We start from the raw sequence: 20,739 nt of genomic DNA on the forward strand, positions 1-20,739 counted from the left end.
CCCTTTTCACTTTAAAGCTATGGGCTCTTGTTTTTGACATTTCCACGCTGAGGAAAAGAATAGTATTATCTGTCATGTCTCTGCCTTTCATAATTTCAGCAGCTTCCCTCAGCCTCAGTCTAACTCTCAAACACGTGTCTGTCAGTCCAACTCTCACAGACGTGTCTCTCAGTCTAACTCTCCCAGACTTGTCTCTCAGTCTAACTCTCCCAGACGTGGCTCTCAGTCTAACTCTCCCAGACTTGTTTGTCAGTCTAACTCTCCCAGACGTGTCTCTCAGTCTAACTCTCCCAGACTTGTCTCTCAGTCTAACTCTCCCAGACGTGTCTCTCAGTCTAACTCTCCCAGACATGTCTCTCAGTCTAACTCTCCCAGACTTGTCTCTCAGTCTAATTCTCCCAGACTTGTTTGTCAGTCTAACTCTCTCAGATGTTTCTCTCAGTCTAACTCTCCCAGACTTGTCTGTCAGTCTAACTCTCCCAGACGTGTCTCTCAGTCTAACTCTCAAAGACGTGTCTCTCAGTCTAACTCTCCCAGACGTGTCTCTCAGTCTAACTCTCCCAGACGTGTCTCTCAGTCTAACTCTCCCAGATGTGTCTGTCAGTCTAACTCTCACAGACGTGTCTCTCAGTCTAACTCTCCCAGATGTGTCTCTCAGTCTAACTCTCCCAGTTGTCCGTCAGTCTATCTCTCCCAGACTTGTCTGTCAGTCTAACTCTCCCCGACGTGTCTGTCAGTCTAACTCTCAAAGACGAGTCTGTCAGTCTAACTCTCACAAACGTGTCTCTCAGTCTAACTCTCCCAGACTTGTCTCTCAGTTTAACTCTCCCAGACGTGTCTCTCAGTCTAACTCTCCCAGACGTGTCTGTCAGTCTAACTCTCACAGACTTGTCTGTCAGTCTAACTCTCCCAGACTTGTCTCTCAGTCTAACTCTCCCAGACGTGTCTCTCAGTCTAACTCTCCCAGACGTGTCTGTCAGTCTAACTCTCCCAGACGTGTCTCTCAGTCTAACTCTCCCAGACTTGTCTGTCAGTCTAACTCTCCCAGACGTGTCTCTCAGTCTAACTCTCAAAGATGTGTCTGTCAGTCTAACTCTCACAGACGTGTCTCTCAGTCTAACTCTCCCAGACTTGTCTGTCAGTCTAACTCTCCCAGACGTGTCTCTCAGTCTAACTCTCCCAGACTTGTCTGTCAGTCTAACTCTCCCAGACGTGTCTCTCAGTCTAACTCTCACAGACGTGTCTCTCAGTGTAACTCTCTCATACTTGTCTCTCAGTCTAACTCTCCCAGACGTGTCTCTCAGTCTAACTCTCCCAGACGTGTCTGTCAGTCTAACTCTCACAGACTTGTCTGTCAGTCTAACTCTCCCAGACTTGTCTCTCAGTCTAACTCTCCCAGACGTGTCTCTCAGTCTAACTCTCCCAGACGTGTCTCTCAGTCTAACTCTCCCAGACGTGTCTCTCAGTCTAACTCTCCCAGACTTGTCTGTCAGTCTAACTCTCCCAGACGTGTCTCTCAGTCTAACTCTCAAAGACGTGTCTGTCAGTCTAACTCTCACAGACGTGGCTCTCAGTCTAACTCTCCCAGACTTGTTTGTCAGTCTAACTCTCCCAGACGTGTCTCTCAGTCTAACTCTCCCAGACATGTCTCTCAGTCTAACTCTCCCAGACTTGTCTCTCAGTCTAATTCTCCCAGACTTGTTTGTCAGTCTAACTCTCTCAGATGTTTCTCTCAGTCTAACTCTCCCAGACTTGTCTGTCAGTCTAACTCTCCCAGACGTGTCTCTCAGTCTAACTCTCAAAGACGTGTCTCTCAGTCTAACTCTCCCAGACGTGTCTCTCAGTCTAACTCTCCCAGACGTGTCTCTCAGTCTAACTCTCCCAGATGTGTCTGTCAGTCTAACTCTCACAGACGTGTCTCTCAGTCTAACTCTCCCAGATGTGTCTCTCAGTCTAACTCTCCCAGTTGTCCGTCAGTCTATCTCTCCCAGACTTGTCTGTCAGTCTAACTCTCCCCGACGTGTCTGTCAGTCTAACTCTCAAAGACGAGTCTGTCAGTCTAACTCTCACAAACGTGTCTCTCAGTCTAACTCTCCCAGACTTGTCTCTCAGTTTAACTCTCCCAGACGTGTCTCTCAGTCTAACTCTCCCAGACGTGTCTGTCAGTCTAACTCTCACAGACTTGTCTGTCAGTCTAACTCTCCCAGACTTGTCTCTCAGTCTAACTCTCCCAGACGTGTCTCTCAGTCTAACTCTCCCAGACGTGTCTGTCAGTCTAACTCTCCCAGACGTGTCTCTCAGTCTAACTCTCCCAGACTTGTCTGTCAGTCTAACTCTCCCAGACGTGTCTCTCAGTCTAACTCTCAAAGATGTGTCTGTCAGTCTAATTCTCACAGACGTGTCTCTCAGTCTAACTCTCCCAGACTTGTCTGTCAGTCTAACTCTCCCAGACGTGTCTCTCAGTCTAACTCTCCCAGACTTGTCTGTCAGTCTAACTCTCCCAGACGTGTCTCTCAGTCTAACTCTCACAGACGTGTCTCTCAGTGTAACTCTCTCATACTTGTCTCTCAGTCTAACTCTCCCAGACGTGTCTCTCAGTCTAACTCTCCCAGACGTGTCTGTCAGTCTAACTCTCACAGACTTGTCTGTCAGTCTAACTCTCCCAGACTTGTCTCTCAGTCTAACTCTCCCAGACGTGTCTCTCAGTCTAACTCTCCCAGACGTGTCTCTCAGTCTAACTCTCCCAGACGTGTCTCTCAGTCTAACTCTCCCAGACTTGTCTGTCAGTCTAACTCTCCCAGACGTGTCTCTCAGTCTAACTCTCAAAGACGTGTCTGTCAGTCTAACTCTCACAGACGTGTCTCTCAGTCTAACTCTCCCAGACTTGTTTGTCAGTCTAACTCTCCCAGACGTGTCTCTCAGTCTAACTCTCCCAGACTTGTCTCTCAGTCTAACTCTCCCAGACGTGTCTCTCAGTCTAACTCTCCCAGACATGTCTCTCAGTCTAACTCTCCCAGACTTGTCTCTCAGTCTAATTCTCCCAGACTTGTTTGTCAGTCTAACTCTCTCAGATGTTTCTCTCAGTCTAACTCTCCCAGACTTGTCTGTCAGTCTAACTCTCCCAGACGTGTCTCTCAGTCTAACTCTCAAAGACGTGTCTCTCAGTCTAACTCTCCCAGACGTGTCTCTCAGTCTAACTCTCCCAGACGTGTCTCTCAGTCTAACTCTCCCAGATGTGTCTGTCAGTCTAACTCTCACAGACGTGTCTCTCAGTCTAACTCTCCCAGATGTGTCTCTCAGTCTAACTCTCCCAGTTGTCCGTCAGTCTATCTCTCCCAGACTTGTCTGTCAGTCTAACTCTCCCCGACGTGTCTGTCAGTCTAACTCTCAAAGACGAGTCTGTCAGTCTAACTCTCACAAACGTGTCTCTCAGTCTAACTCTCCCAGACTTGTCTCTCAGTTTAACTCTCCCAGACGTGTCTCTCAGTCTAACTCTCCCAGACGTGTCTGTCAGTCTAACTCTCACAGACTTGTCTGTCAGTCTAACTCTCCCAGACTTGTCTCTCAGTCTAACTCTCCCAGACGTGTCTCTCAGTCTAACTCTCCCAGACGTGTCTGTCAGTCTAACTCTCCCAGACGTGTCTCTCAGTCTAACTCTCAAAGATGTGTCTGTCAGTCTAACTCTCACAGACGTGTCTCTCAGTCTAACTCTCCCAGACTTGTCTGTCAGTCTAACTCTCCCAGACGTGTCTCTCAGTCTAACTCTCCCAGACGTGTCTCTTAGTCTAACTCTCCCAGACTTGTCTGTCAGTCTAACTCTCCCAGACGTGTCTCTCAGTCTAACTCTCAAAGACGTGTCTGTCAGTCTAACTCTCACAGACGTGTCTCTCAGTCTAACTCTCCCAGACTTGTCTGTCAAGTCTAACTCTCCCAGACGTGTCTCTCAGTCTAACTCTCCCAGACTTGTCTGTCAGTCTAACTCTCCCAGACGTGTCTCTCAGTCTAACTCTCCCAGACTTGTCTCTCAGTCTAACTCTCCCAGGTGTGTCTGTCAGTCTAACTCTCACAGACGCGTCTCTCAGTCTAACTCTCCCAGATGAGTCTCTCAGTCTAACTCTCCCAGTTGTCTGTCAGTCTATCTCTCCCAGACTTGTCTGTCAGTCTAACTCTACCAGACATGTCTCTCAGTCTAACTCTCCCAGACTTGTCTGTCAGTCTAACTCTCCCAGACATGTCTCTCAGTCTAACTCTCCCAGACGTGTCTCTCAGTCTAACTCTCCCAGATTTGTCTCTCAGTCTAACTCTCCCAGACGTGTCTCTCAGTCTAACTCTCCCAGACTTGTTTGTCAGTCTAACTCTCCCAGACTTGTCTCTCACAGACTTGTCTGTCAGTCTAACTCTCAAAGACGTGTCTGTCAGTCCAACTCTCACAGACGTGTCTCTCAGTCTAACTCTCCCAGACTTGTCTCTCAGTCTAACTCTCCCAGACGTGTCTCTCGGTCTAACTCTCCCAGACTTGTCTGTCAGTCTAACTCTCCCAGACTTTTCTGTCAGTCTACTCTCCCAGACTTGTCTGTCAGTCTAACTCTCCCAGACGTGTCTCTCAGTCTACTCTCACAGAAGGCTGCCATTCTAATAAAGCGACGTAATGGACTTCTAACATTGTGAACCAGTGAGTTGTTTGTTATGTCTCCCCGCTCGCTGGGAAAATGGAGACACCTCTTCTCCCTTATTAGGGAGAGAGAGAGCCTGTGGTATGTCGAATACCGGGTGGAACACAAAGTCTTTGGGGTACTGCAAGTCTGTGTCTTTGCCGTTGCTTTGCTCACACTGAGTGCTCAGTGGCAGTGCCGATGCCTGCTTTTTGCCAGTGGAGGGAGGGACTGTTGCTCACTGTCGCTTACGTATGGAAGGGGGGAGCTGGGGGCGACTTTGGGGAGCTAACATTTAACTATTGTTCATTCTTTAGAACATTCCTCTGTTTGCGAAGAAAAAGCATTTCAGGGTGTATATTGTATACATTTCCCTGACATTAAATTGTACCTTTGAAGCTTTGAACCTTTAATCTTTCCAGATGTTTTTGTCAGTCTATCTCTCCTGGATGTATCTGCCTATCTCTAACTCAGCTGCCTAGCAGACTCCTTCACCTCAGTGTATACTTCCATCTCCCTCTGCCCTGCTGTTCCTGTTTGGTTCACACTAAGTGTATTTGTCAACCACACTATTCCACTTTTGTCAGTCTCACTCTTCCAGCTGTTTAAATTAATGTCTCACTCCTGATTTGTCTGTCAGGCTTCCTGTCCCAGCTGTGTGTCAGTCCCATTGCTAGATATGTCTGTCCGTCTCACTTGCAAAGATGTGGAATTTGTTTCAATTGTGGATTGTTGAAGATGATTATGGAAGACAGGAAAAACAGTAATCCTGAGGACTGGAAATATTTCCAGTTACAGCAAGGAACGGGACAGTAATCTGGTGAGAAAATGTGAAAGCGAGATAGGAAAATGTCAGTAATGTTCATCCAAATTTCTCAGAGACAACAACAGGAGAAAATATATTGGGCTGCAAGGAAATTTCAGGGAACTTAAACAAGTACTTTGTGTCTGTCGTCATGGAAGAAGATGCAGAGATTTTAGATTCCTGGAATAAGTAATGAGTTTAACCGAGTTGAGAAAATAATATTAGTGGTGTTAATAGAACTGAAGGCCAATAACTACCTTGTGGTCAGGTAATTTACTTCCAAGCTTTTGAAAGGTGTGCATAACCAGCAAACGGCTGTAAACTTACAAAATTTAACATCTTTAAAAAATATCCTGAAATGCCTACTCCTGCACCTATTTTCTATGTTTCTATGTTTCTATGTAACAAACAACTGAATTTCAGGAGAGAAAACAAGAACATTCTGAAAGTGGGTCTGATATCAGTAGCTTGGTTGCAGGTAGAATCTACAACTGAAGATGACAGAGAAACAGTTTGAGATTGTCACTACCAGAGTAGATAAGTGGGAATCAATGGCTGGTCTGTAGATGCATAGAACACACAACAGTACAGAGAACACAGGACAGTATAGAGAACACAGGACAGTACAGAGAACACACAACAGTACAGAGAACACAGAACGGTATAGAGAACACAGGACAGTACAGAGAACACGGAACGGTATAGAGAACACAGAACGGTACAGAGAGCACAGGACAGTACAGAGAACACAGAACAGCACAGAGAGCACAGGACAGTACAGAGAACACAGAATGGTATGGAGAGCACAGGACAGTACAGAGAACACAGAACAGTACAGAGAATACAGAACAGTACAGAGAACACAGAACAGTACAGAGAATACAGAACAGTACAGAGAACACAGAACAGTACAGAGAACACAGGACACTACAGAGAGCACAGGACAGTACAGAGAACACAGGACAGTACAGAGAACACACAACAGTACAGAGAACACAGAACGGTATAGAGAACACAGGACAGTACAGAGAACACGGAACGGTATAGAGAACACAGAACGGTACAGAGAGCACAGGACAGTACAGAGAACACAGAACAGCACAGAGAGCACAGGACAGTACAGAGAACACAGAATGGTATGGAGAGCACAGGACAGTACAGAGAACACAGAACAGTACAGAGAATACAGAACAGTACAGAGAACACAGAACAGTACAGAGAATACAGAACAGTACAGAGAACACAGAACAGTACAGAGAACACAGGACACTACAGAGAGCACAGGACAGTACAGAGAACACAGAACAGTACAGAGAATACAGAACAGTACAGAGAACACAGAACAGTACAGAGAACACAGGACACTACAGAGAGCACAGGACAGTACAGAGAACACAGAACAGTACAGAGAACACAGGACACTACAGAGAACACAGAACAGTACAGAGAATACAGAACAGTACAGAGAACACAGGACAGTACAGAGAACACAGAACAGTACAGCACAGCAAAAAGCTATTCGGTCCACAATGTCTCTGCTGACCATGATGCTAATTTAGCTCACTTATCTGCCTGCATGTGGTCTTTTCCTTCAATTCTCTTCCTGTTCACATGCTGCAAACAGTACTATCACATCTTTCTCCATTACCTACCCTGGCAGCATTTCCCTAGAACACCACAGCATAGTACAGGCCCTTCAGCCCACAATATTGTGCCAACCTTCTACACTCTAAGCTCAATCTATCCCTTCCCTCCCACATAGCCCTCCATTTTTCTATCACCCATGTGCCTATCCAAGAATATATTAAACGTTTTAAATGTATCTGCCAGGTATTAATTATTTACTTCATAAATCTCCTTTAAATATTCCCCTTTTCACTTTAAAGCTATGGGCTCTTGTTTTTGACATTTCCACGCTGAGGAAAAGAATAGTATTATCTGTCATGTCTCTGCCTTTCATAATTTCAGCAGCTTCCCTCAGCCTCCAGTGCTCCAGACAAAACAATCAAAATTTGTAAAATCTATCCCTCTGAATTGCACATTCTAATTCGGACAACATCCTGGTCTCCTCTGCAAAAGCCCTCATATCCTATTCTTTCTTCAGTCATAAACACGCCAATTAAATCAGTGTCACAAATTAATGGCTTTTGAATTTGTCTGAGTTACTTCCCAAATATCATTGTGCCTTTTGAATTAAACTGGCTAATGTGGGCACAGTAGATCCTCAGAAGGTCTTTGATACGATACGACACGAGGTGATTAAGAATGTAGGAACATAAGGGACAGAAACAGGATGAGAATTACTTGTTCTTTTATGATGCTGTAACTAGTGGTGTGACAGCAGGATCAGCATTGGGTGTTAACCTAACAATCCTTTTCAATGGTGTGAGATTGAAGAGCATAGAGGGGCCTGGCTATTTGTGTGCATAAATTGTTTAATGTCAATGTGCAGATAGAGCACACAATTAGGAAGAGACATTAACCAGAATTATGGTGAAACTTCGGAATTGTACACAAAAATTAACTGTGGAGACTTTGTTGCTGACTATATTTAAGACAGGGAGCAATAGATTTCTGTATATTTAAGGAACCAAGGGATATGGGGTTATTGCAGCAAAGAATCACTGAGGTAAAAGATCAGCAATTGAATGGGAGAAGAGGCGAAATAGAGTGAATTGTCTCCCCTTGCTTGTATTTCTTATGTACATCTCTCCAAATGTCCCCAATCCTTCCAGAAGCATCATTCTCCAAACTATTGCTTCTGTTCTCATAAACCTACTACAATTTTCCATTTCTATTTCAGTCTCATTCAGCAAGTTCTCTTTATCACAACACCTTCCCCTGTCATTACTAGTGACACTCTCCAATCATGTCAGTAACACTCACTTCTGTCTATTACTCTCCCTTCCCCAGGTTGGTTCCGTCATTCCCCCAGCTGTGTCCCTCACCCCCTCAGCTGTGTCCATCTCTCCCTCAGCTGTGTCTTCATTCCCCCAGCTGTGTCCATCTCTCCCTCAGCTGTGCCCTCACTCCCCAGCTGTGTCCCTCACTCCCCAGCTGTGTCCCTCACTCCTCAGCTGTGTCTTCATTCCCCCAGCTGTGTCCCTCACTCCCCAGCTGTGTCCTTCACTCCTCAGCTGTGTCCTTCACTCGCCAGTTGTGTCCCTCACACCCCAGCTGTGTCCCTCACTCTCCAGCTGTGTCCTTCACTCGCCAGTTGTGTCCCTCACACCCCAGCTGTGTCCCTCACTCTCCAGCTGTGTCCTTCATTCTCCCAGCTGTGTCCCTCACTCCCCAGCTGTGTCCCTCACTCCCCAGCTGTGCCCTCACTCCCCAGCTGTGTCCTTCACTCCTCAGCTGTGTCCTTCACTCCCCAGCTGTGTCCCTCACTCCTCAGCTGTGTCTTCATTCCCCCAGCTGTGTCCCTCACTCCCCAGCTGTGTCCTTCACTCCTCAGCTGTGTCCTTCACTCGCCAGTTGTGTCCCTCACACCCCAGCTGTGTCCCTCACTCTCCAGCTGTGTCCTTCATTCTCCCAGCTGTGTCCTTCACTCCTCAGCTGTGTCTTCATTCCCCCAGCTGTGTCCCTCACCCCCTCAGCTGTGTCCATCTCTCCCTCAGCTGTGCCCTCACTCCCCAGCTGTGTCCCTCACTCCCCAGCTGTGTCCCTCACTCCTCAGCTGTGTCTTCATTCCCCCAGCTGTGTCCCTCACTCCCCAGCTGTGTCCTTCACTCCTCAGCTGTGTCCTTCACTCGCCAGTTGTGTCCCTCACACCCCAGCTGTGTCCCTCACTCTCCAGCTGTGTCCTTCACTCGCCAGTTGTGTCCCTCACACCCCAGCTGTGTCCCTCACTCTCCAGCTGTGTCCTTCATTCTCCCAGCTGTGTCCCTCACTCCCCAGCTGTGTCCCTCACTCCCCAGCTGTGCCCTCACTCCCCAGCTGTGTCCTTCACTCCTCAGCTGTGTCCTTCACTCCCCAGCTGTGTCCATCACACCCCAGCTGTGTCCATCACACCCCAGCTGTGTCCTTCACTCCTCAGCTGTGTCCTTCACTCGCCAGTTGTGTCCCTCACTCCCCAGCTGTGTCCATCACACCCCAGCTGTGTCCTTCACTCCTCAGCTGTGTCCTTCAGTTGTGTCCCTCACTCCCCAGCGCTGCGTCCTTCACTCCTTCAGCTGTGTCCCTCATTCCCCAGCTGTGTCCCTCACTCTCCAGCTGCGTCCTTCACTCGCCAGTTGTGTCCCTCACACCCCAGCTGTGTCCCTCACTCTCCAGCTGTGTCCTTCATTCTCCCAGCTGTGTCCCTCACTCCCCAGCTGTGTCCCTCACTCCCCAGCTGTGCCCTCACTCCCCAGCTGTGTCCTTCACTCCTCAGCTGTGTCCTTCACTCGCCAGTTGTGTCCCTCACTCCCCAGCTGTGTCCATCACACCCCAGCTGTGTCCTTCACTCCTCAGCTGTGTCCTTCAGTTGTGTCCCTCACTCCCCAGCGCTGCGTCCTTCACTCCTTCAGCTGTGTCCCTCATTCCCCAGCTGTGTCCCTCACTCTCCAGCTGCGTCCTTCACTCCCCAGCTGCGTCCATCTCTCCCTCAGTTGTGTCCCTCACACCTCAGCTGTGTCCCTCACTCCCCAGCTGTGCCCCTTACTCTCCTCCCTCTGCCTATGTCTCCCTCAGCTGTGACCCTCACTCCCTCAGCTGTGTCCCTCACTCCCCAGCTGCAACCATCTCTCTCTCAGCTGGCAGGCACTCTGTGAGCCACATGGAGAGGATAATGATGGGCTCACGGAGTGCATCACTGATTACATCAACTTCTGTGTGGACTGCAATGTTCCGACAAGAACTGTCCTTTGTTATTCAAATAACAAGCCATGGGTGACAAAGGACATTAAGGACATCCTGAACGCTAAAAAGCGGGCGTTTAGAGATGGAAATAGGGAGGAGCTGAGGGCAATACAGAGGGACCTGAAAGCCAGGATCAGGGAGGCTAAAGACAGGTACAGGAGGAAGCTTGAGTGGAAACTCCAGCAGAACAACATGAGAGAGGTCTGGAGGGGGATGAGGACCATCACTGGGTTCCGGCAAACTAGCAACAGAAGAGCTAAAGGCAGTATGGACAGGGCCAATAAACTTAACTTGTTCTGTAACAGATTTGACAGTGTGGCCCCTGCCCATCCCCCACATGAGCCATCTGTTGTCGGCCCCCAACCAACACATATTCCACTCTCCCCTCCTACCCCTCCTCACAGTCCCCCACCCTGCTCTCATGACTATACCCCTTCCCCACACGAAACCATCACAGTGGGCTTCACAGCTCTACAGGTGAGAATACAGCTGAAACGTCTCAACCCAAGCAAGGCTGCAGGACCGGATGGTGTCAGTACCAGGGTGCTCAAAGCCTGTGTCCCTCAGCTATGTGGAGTACTTCGCCATGTATTCAACCTGAGCCTGAGGCTCTGGAGGGTTCCTGTGCTGTGGAAGACGTCCTGATTCATCCCTGTGCCGAAGACGCCGTGTCCCAGCGGCCTCAATGACTACAGACCGGTGGCATTCACCTCCCACATCATGAAGACCCTGGAGAGACTTGTTCTGGAGCTGCTCCGGCCTATGGTCAGGCCACACTTAGATCCCCTCCAGTATGCCTACCAGCCCCGACTAGGAGTTGAGGATGCCATCGTCTACCTGCTGAACCGTGTCTACGCCCACCTGGACAAGCCAGCGAGCACTGTGAGGGTCATTTTTTTTTCCTTCTCCAGTGCGTTCAACACCACCCGCCCTGCTCTGCTGGGGGAGAAGCTGACGGCGATGCAGATGGATGCTTCCCTGGTGTCATGGACTCTTGATTACCTGACTGGCAGACCACAGTACGTGTGCTTGCAACACTGTGTGTCCGACAGAGTGATCAGAGCACTGGGGCTCCACAGGGGACTGTCTCGTCTCCCTTTCTTTTCACCATTTACACCTCGGACTTCAACTACTGCACAGAGTCTTGTCATCTTCAGAAGTTTTCGGATGGCTCTGCCATAGTTAGATGCATCAGCAGGGGAGCTGAGGCTGAGTACAGGGCTACGGTAGGAAACTTTGTCACATGGTGTGAGCAGAATTATCTGCAACTTAATGTGAAAAGGACTAAGGAGCTGGTGGTAGACCTGAGGAGAGCTAAGGTACCGGTGACCCCTGTTTCCATCCAGGGGGTCAGTGTGGACATGGTGGAGAATTACAAATACCTGGGGATACGAATTGACAATAAACTGGTCTGGTCAAAGAACACTGAGGCTGTCTACAAGAAGGGTCAGAGCCGTCTCTATTTCCTGAGGAGACTGAGGTCCTTTAACATCTGCCGGACAATGCTAAGGATGTTTTACGAGTCTGTGGTGGTCAGTGCTATCATGTTTGCTGTTGTGTGCTGGGGCAGCAGGCTGAGGGTAGCAGACACCAACAGAATCAACAAACTCATTCGTAAGGCCAGTGATGTTGTGGGGATGGAACTAGACTCTCTGATGGTGGTATCTGAAAAGAGTATGCTGTCTAAGTTGCATGCCATCTTGGACAATGTCTCCCATCCACTACATAATGTACTGGGTGGGCAGAGGAGTACATTCAGACAGAGACTCATTCCACTGAGATGCAACACAGAGCGTCATAGGAAGTCATTCCTGCCTGTGGCCATCAAACTTTACAACTCCTCCCTTGGAGGGTCAGACACCCTGAGCCAATAGGCTGGTCCTGGACTTATTTCATAACTTACTGGCATAACTTACATATTACTATTTAACTATTTATGGTTTTATTACTATTTATTATTTATGGTGCAACTGTAATGAAAACCAATTTCCCCCGGGATCAATAAAGTATGACTATGACTATCAGTGCAGTCTCTCACTCACTAATCCAATTGGCTCTCCAACTCCAACAGTAGCTAGGAAACACCACGTGATGCAGATGTGGCATATTCCCGGACTGTGTGTCCTTGTGGCAACCATCCGGCGAAGGAACTGAGTGGAAAAGTGAGCCGCCTTTCAGAAAGGGGTCCCTTACCAGCTCCTTCACTAATCAGTGTGCAACAGCACCATAGAGTCTAGAGCACTGAACATAAAACGTAGCCCAGTATAGCACAGAAACAGGCTCTTCAGCAGACAATGTTATGCCAAACTAATTAAATTAGTAATTAAATGCCTAATTGAACCAGTCCCTTCTGTGTGCACAATATTCACTTCAACCCCCAACCCCATTTGCTTCATATTCACCTGCCTACATAATGCACCAGTCAACCCGGGCAGTGCATTCCAGGCACTCACCATTCCCTGCAGAAATAAATTGCCCCACACACTTTCTTTGAAGTTACCCCCCTCTCACTTTAACGGCACACATTCTGGTGTTAGTCGTTTCAACCCTGGTTAAAAGATACTAACTCTCCATTCTAATTAAACCCTTGTAATTGTACAAACCTTCACCACGTTCCCCTTCAGCTTCAGCCACTCCAGAGAAAATAATTCAAGTACTAGGTATCATTCTGGAGATATGGAATTATGTTAAGATATCATATATTACTTCAAACAAGAACCTGTCTTCGCTTCTTAATGTAAGTTGCGAACAGTAGTCAGTTAGATTACACAGAGCACAGGCTGCTGGCCCTCAACGGGGGCTGGCTGCTTCAAGTTATGGTTTGCAATGTGAAGTGACCATGAGATGCTCTTATGCATCAGCCAGACATTAGACAATGGGGTCATGTTAAACAGCCTGCATCCAACCTGGCAACTACAGTTTACTTTATTTGTACCATTGCAACAATGTTCAAGAAAGCTTGCAGATCAGACTGAAATTTTCACTTCACACATCAAACATGGCCACAGGCATAGCTGATACTATCAATAGTTGGGATATTTGTGTACTCAGAGTCAGTCTTCACAATACTTTTTTCAGCGACTCATGTGCAGTGTGAGTGTCATTGCCAGTGCTGTATAGAAGTCGGGAGAGAGAGTATAAAAGGAGTAGGTTCGGTTAAGGCCAGTCTTAGTGCTCTGCACAGGCGCCAGAAGTGTCAGTGTCAGAGGCCTAAACTCAGCTGCAAATAAAAGGAAGGTTGGCTCAAGTGGAGCGGCCATTGTCAGAGTGTGCCATTGATAAAGTGGGAAGACTTTGGCTGAACAGGCTTCAGCGAGATGAGGCAGAGCCACAGCTCAGGAGAGGTAAGCCCGATGACTGCGTCTGTAGAAAGTAAACCCAACTTCATCACCTGACTGACCGAGTGAAGAAGCAGGAGCTGGAGACGGATGTGCTCAGGGTCATTCAGGAGGGTGAAGATGAGATGGTCACACCCAGACTACAGGCTTCGGGCAGCAGATAGGTGAACACCAGGAGTGATCAAGGGATAAGTAGTCAGTACAGGGTTCCCATGTGGGTCATCCCCTCAGTATACCATTTTCCATGCTGCTGGGGTGATGACCTATCCGAGCACGGCAGCAGCAGCCAGGCTGGTGGCACCGTGGCTCGACAGGGAAGGGTAAAGTCAGGCAGTGCAGCAGTTATAGAGAACTCGAAAATTAAAGGGACAGAAAGGAGATTCTCTGGCCACAAGAGAGACACTAGGATGGTGTGTTGCCTCCTCGGTGCTAGGGTCCAGGATGTATTGGAGCGGCTACAGGATATTCTCCAAGGAGAGGGTGAACAGCCAGAGGTCTTGGTGCATATTAGCACCAATGACATCGGCAGAAAAGAGGAAGAGGTCCTACACAGTGAGTATAGGGAGTTAGGAAAGAGGCTGAGGAGAAGAACCTCCAAGGTAATAATCTCTGGATTACTCCTGGTGCCGTGGGCTAGTGCGGGTAGGAATGGGGTGATAGCACACGTGAATGAGTAGCTGTGGAGATGGTGCAGGGACAGGGTTTCAAGTTCTTGGATCATTGGAACATTTTCTGGGGAAGGGGTGGCCTGTAGAAGAGAACTGGGGGGGCACCTGAACTGGGGGGTGGGGGGAACCAATATCCTGAACGGGACGTTTCCTCATGCTACTCACGACAGTTTAAACTCGTTTTGCAGAGGGCTGGGTACTGGAGCCCCAGGTCAATAAGGGAAGGATTGGACCAGAAGGTAAATGTTAGGGAAAATAGTGAAAGGCAAAATCAAATTAGCAGGTATGATGGGTTGGGTAGTTTGCATTATATTTTAAAGCTTGGGGTATTATGGGAAAGGGTGATGAATTTAGAGCAAGGATCAGTACATGAAACTATGATGTTGTGGCCATTACTAAAATTTGGTTGAGAGACGAGCGTACATTTGGGGTTCTGAAGCTTTACGGCCCTGGGTACGAACTGATTCTAAGCCAGTGCCACTGATTGAAGCCTCACAGGAGAAAACAAAACAGCAGATCAGCTGCTGGGGGCTCTTTTCTTGGCAAATCGTGTGCTCCCTCTCATTCATTGGTGGGGGAGGGTTTGTTGCCGATCCTCTAGTGGGAGAACTTGGGGAAAAAAAGCGACGTAGCAGACTTTAACACCATAAATCAGCGAGTGTATTTTTTTGTCTTGTTAGTCTCCCTTCTTGCAGCGTGACACCTGTGTGACACCACTCTGTCCCTTTATTAGGGAGAGAGAGAGAGCCTGTGGTATGTCGAATTGTCAGGTGAACGATTAGTTTTTGCTGAAGTAAGTGGGGGTGGGAGAGGGTCTTTGCTTTGTTGTTGCTTGTGCGGGAGAGGGGGAGTCTTGGGGGCTTTGGGGTTCTAACGTCTTTACTGTCACTCATTCTTTAGGGCTGTCTTCTATTTTCTTGGATGTCTGCGAAAAACAAAATATTCAGGTTGTATATTGTATACATTCTCTGATATTAAATGGAACCATTGAAATATATATCATGAAATTTGTTGTCTTTGCAGCAACAGTATGATGCAATACATAATAAAAGTCAAAAAATGTGAATTACAGTGTATATATATTATATATTAATATATGTACAGTATATATTAAAGTTTTGACGCTTGGCCAAGTGGTTAAGGCATTGGTCTAGTGATCTGAAGGTTGCTAGTTTGAGCCTCAGCTGAGGCAGCGTGTTGTGTCCTTGAGCAAGGCACTAATGCCCTTCCCTTGGACAACATCGGTGGCGTGGAGAGGGGAGATTTGCAGCATGGACAACTGCCAGTCTTCCATACAACCTTGCCCAGGCCTGCGCCCTGGAAACCTTTCAAGGCGCAAATCCATGGTCTCATGAGACTAACGGATGCCTATAAGAATAATAATATATTAAATAGTTAAATTAAAAAATAATGCAAAAATAAAAATTTTAAAAATTAGTGAGGTAGTGTTCATGGGTTCATTAGAAGTTGGATGGCAGAGGGGAAGAAGCTGTTCCTGAATCATTGAGTGTGTGCCTTCAGGTTCCTGTACCTCCTTCCTGATGGTAGCAATGAGAAGAAGGCATGTCCTGGGTGGGCGTGGGGGTCCCATGATGGAAGTGACTGAGTTTACAGTTCTTGAGTTTATTTCAATCCTGTGCAGTAGCAGGTGGTGATGCAGCCAATTAGAATGGTATCCTTTGTATTAACAGGGTGACCAAAACTGTATGTAGTACTCCAAGTGCAGCCATTACGCAAGGGATACAAAATGACTTTAATGGAGGAAAAAGGCAATTTTGCACAGGGGTATCCAGTAGAATTTAATTTTCGGTCAGCCAGAGAGGGAAATGAAAGCTGGCAGGGAAAACTAGTGGACTTGCCTAATGGAGTGTGTTAGCGTTAGCAAAAAGGCCTGCAGGAAACAGCGAAGATTAATCACAACATTGTTCCGAGTCAGTCTACCTCTCCGCTAACAGCAAACACATGGCGAAGCAGCCACAACCTCTTGTAGAGACAATGGCCAGCTCCGACAGGAGCAGTCCATCATGATCTGGCGCAAGGACAGCACTGCAGCCTACTCTTGTAAGACAGTGAGATACCAGAGGAAAGGCTGGGGCTCAGGAGGTTCGCTTTTCAACCAGGCTTTATGCAAGCACCTCGCAAAGGATTATCGGAGCAGGCTGACAAACCAGCTGCCAAAAGCCAGTGCCTGAGCACTCAGTGACAGACACCCAAAGCTCAGAACCACAGATAAAGCTGGTTATGTGGAACCGGTCCGCAAGCACAGCAGATGTAGGATTTTCACAATGAGGCAAGGAGCACAATGACTTTTCTTTCCTCTTTGATTTGTTCTGCCCACAATGTGCAGATACAAACTGGACTTTCAGCTCCAAGAAACTAAACACTCCATGTAGCAATGGTAAAACACCGGGAAGCCTTAGGCGGTATTAAACCGCCAAGATTTCAGAAATAGGGAACAAGCAGACCAGCTTCAAAATCAGAGTTCCAGAGTGCAATTTACATAGTCCACACACACACACACACTGATGGCTTTGCCACGCTGTAAAATGGTAATAGTCTTTTTCCCAAGACGGGGTGCCCAGAATGAGAGGACATGGATTAAAGGTGAGAAAGGAAAGATCTAAAAAGGGGCCTGAGAGACAAGACGTCCTTACAGATGGTGGTGGGTATAAAGAGGAAATGGAAGAGGTCGGTACAATTACAAGGTTTACAAAGGTTCAGAGGAAGGCACCTTGGCCACAATGGAAGAGTCCCATGCTTCCATGCTGTACGCTTCTATGACTCTATGTTGAGTGTCACAGAGTCAGGGTGAAAGTGCACTGCATCAGACCCTTCAGCCCATCATCTCCACGCTGACTCTCAAGTGCCAATCTAAACTAACCCCATTGATAAGCACTTGTTCTGTTGCCTGCTGTACCTTGGTGATCCCAGTGCTTCATAAATATACCTGCATCCATCAGCCTTTCAAACAATCTATTGCAGATTCTATCCACTGATCAGGTCGACCATGGATGCTGCGCCCTAGCTGTCAACGTGATATGCAAGCTGGGGTAGTACAATGCGGAGAGCAAGCTGTTGCCCACAAGCTCCCCCTCTCCACACAGCTGATGAACCCAAAGGAACGTCAGAGACTGGTACGGTTTGGCATCTGCAGCGTTGCAGTCAGCATTCAACTCAATGCAGGACTGCCTTAGGGACTGCAGCTCTGAATTTTTCCTTCAGGGTTTATGCCTGAAGCCTTCACAATGAGTGCCATTCCCACCTCTCAATTCCTCTGTCCCTCCATCAAAATGCCATCCCTTTCTTTCAATTCCTCCGTCAAAATGCCTTCCCTTCCTCTCAATGCCTCCACCTCTGTCACACCTGCTCTCAGGATGAGACTTTTCATTCCAGAACTAAGGAGCTGTCCTCCTTCCTCGAAGAAAGGGGCATTGCTTCCTGCATCATATCAATGCTGCCCTCAACTGCATCTCTTCTATTTCAAGTACTTCTACCCACACCCCATCCTCCTGCCGCCGCACCTACCACCCCACCATCTCTACTTCCAGCACATGATTCTTCCATAGCTTCCGTCATCTCCAAGGGGATCCCACTACCAAGCACATTTTTCTCTCTCCCCCAACTTTCTGCTTTCTGCAGGGATCACTCCCTACACAACTCCTTTGTCCATTTGTCCCTCTCCACAGGTCTCCTTCCTGACACTTATACTTGCATGTGGAACAAGTGCTACACCTTCTCCTTAACTACCATTCAGGGCCCCAAAAAGCCCTTCCAGGTGAGGCGCCACTTCACCTGGGGTCATCTACTGTACAGGGTGTGCTCCCTGTGTGGCCTCCTGTATATCAGTGAGACCCAACATAGATTGGCAGATTACCTTGCTGAGCACCTACACTCCGTCTGCCAGAAAAAGTGGGATCACCCATTTTAATTCCATTTCCCATTCCCATTCTGAAATGTCCGTCCATGGCCTCCTCTACTGTCCCAATGAGACCACACTCAGGTTAGAGGAGCAACTCCTTATATTCCATCTGGGTAGTCTCCAACCTAATGGCATGAACATCGATTTCTCAAACTTCTGGTAATACAACCTGCCCCCTCTCCCTCGCTCACCTTACCTCCTTACCTGCTCATCACCCCTCCCTCTGGTGCTCCTCCCCCTTTTCTTTCTTCCATGGCCTTCTGTCCTCTCCTATCAGATACCCCCTTCTCCAGCCCTTTATATCTTTCACCAATCAGCTTCCCAGCTCTTTATTCCACCCCTCCACCGCGCCCCCCCCGCCCCGGTTTATCACCTATTGCCTATTACCATGTGTTTCTTCCTCCCATCCCCCACCTTTTAAATCTACTCCTCATCTTTTCTTCTTCTTTCAAGATGAAAGATCCTGGCCCAAAACGTCGACTGTACTCTTTTCCATAGATGCTGCCTGGCCTGCTGAGTTCCTTTACCATTTTGTGTGTGTTGCTTGGATCTCCAGCATCTGCAGATGTTCTCTTGTTTGTAAGTGGGTATAGCCACAAGGCAGTGGAGGTTTGAGATCAAAGATTTTCTTCTCTTTGATGAACTTCCAACCATGGTTGATAAGACAACAAGATGGCTCTATAGAACAGCTTGTGCTTGAGCCTACTGGGAGAAAGGCGATCTTAGATTGGGTGTTGTGTAATAATGTAAAAGAGCCCTTAGGAGGCAGTGATCATAATATGATTGTATTCACACTGCAATTTGAGAGGGAGAAGCATAAGTCAGATGTATCAGTATCGCAATGGAATAAAGGGAATTACAGAGACATGAGAGAGGAGCTTGTCCAGGTGGATTGGAGGAGGATACTGGTGGGGATGACAGCAGAGCAGAGGTGGCTGAAGTTTCTGGGAATAATTCACAAAATGCAGGATAGATATGTCCCACAGTAGAAGCTGTTCTCAAATGGCAGGAGTAGGCAACCGTGGCTGAAGTTAAGGACTGCATAAAAGCCAGGGAAAGGGCATGTAAGGTGGCAAAATTGAGTGGGAAGCATTTGATAAGATGCCTCACATGAGGCTGCTTAACAAGATAAAATCCTGTGGTGTTACAAGAAAGATACTGGCATGAATAGAGGAATGGCTGACAGGCAGGAGGCTGCGAGTGGGAATAAAGGGGGCCTTTTCTGGTTCGCTGCTGGTGACAAGTGGTGTTCTTCAGGGATCAGTATTGGGACCGCTACTTCTCATTGTTTGTCAGTGATTTAGACAGTGGAATCAATGGCTTTGTGGTAACATTTGTGGATGATACAAAGGTAGGTGGAGTGGTAGGGAGTGCTGAGGAAGCAATGCGATTGCAGCAGCACTTAAACAAATTGGAAGAATGTGCAAAAAAGTGGCAGATGGAGTACAGTGTTGGGAAATGCATTTTGGTAAAAGGATCAATAGTGCAGACTATTATCTAAATGAGGAGAAGGTTCAAACATCAGAGGTGCAGAGGGACTTAGGAGTCCTTGTCCAAGACTCCCAGAAGGTTAATTCACAGGTTGAGTCTGTGGTAAAGAAGGCAAATGCAATGTTGGCATTTATTTTAAGGGGAATAGAATATAAAAAAAAACAAGGAGATAATACTAAAGCTTTATAAGACAGTAGTCAGGCCACACTTGAAATAATGCATTGTCATTGGAGAGTCCAGAGGAAGCTTACGAGGATGATTCCGGAGATGAAGGGATTACATATGAGGAGCATTTGGCAGCTCTGGGCCTGTACTCACTGGAATTTAGAAGAATGCATGGGGATCTCATTGAAACCTACTGAATGTTGAAAAGAGTAGATAAGGTGGTTGTGGAGAGGATATTTTCCTCTGATGGTGGTATCCAGAACTAGAGGGCACAGCCTCAGAAGTGAAGGGTAATCATTTAGAGGGAATCTTTTTAGCCAAAGAGTGGTGAATCAGTGCAATGCTCTGCCACAAACTGTGGTGGAGGCCAAGTCTGTGAGTATATTCAAAGCAGAAGTTGATAGATTCCTGTTTGGTCAGGGCATTAAGAGATATGGTGAGAGGGAAGGAACATTCCAGTGATAGGGCAAGTGAAATTATCCCTACTGGTTCAACAGCAAGATGGTTGAGGGGTAATAACTGTTCCTGAACCTGGTGCTGAGAGTCCTGAGGCTCCTGTACCACCTTCCTGATGGCAGCAGTGAGAAGAGAGCATGACCCAGGCAGTGGGGATCCTTGATGATGGCTGCTGCTTTTCTGCAACAGCGCTCCATGTAGATGTGCTCAATGTCAGAGGGAAAGGAGCGGACAAGTTAGGAAAGCATTTAATTGGAGTAAGGGGAAATATAAAGCTATCAGGCAGGAACTTGGAAGCATAAATTGGGAACATATGTTCTCAGGGAAATGTATGATGGAAATGTGGCAAATTTTCAAGGGGGATATTTGCATGGCATTCTGCATAGGTACGTTCCAATGGGAC

At 47.6% G+C, this 20,739-nt stretch overlaps 1 protein-coding gene across 4 annotated transcripts in view; it reads right to left on the reverse strand.

Moving 5' to 3' along the window:
- The window catches only part of LOC134354319 (tetraspanin-18-like), a 328,944-nt gene that overhangs the window by 183,997 nt on the left and 124,208 nt on the right, over positions 1-20,739 (reverse strand). The window lies entirely within an intron of this gene.

The sequence above is a fragment of the Mobula hypostoma genome, chromosome 11 (assembly GCF_963921235.1).
Source record: "Mobula hypostoma chromosome 11, sMobHyp1.1, whole genome shotgun sequence".
Taxonomy (NCBI): domain Eukaryota; kingdom Metazoa; phylum Chordata; class Chondrichthyes; order Myliobatiformes; family Myliobatidae; genus Mobula; species Mobula hypostoma.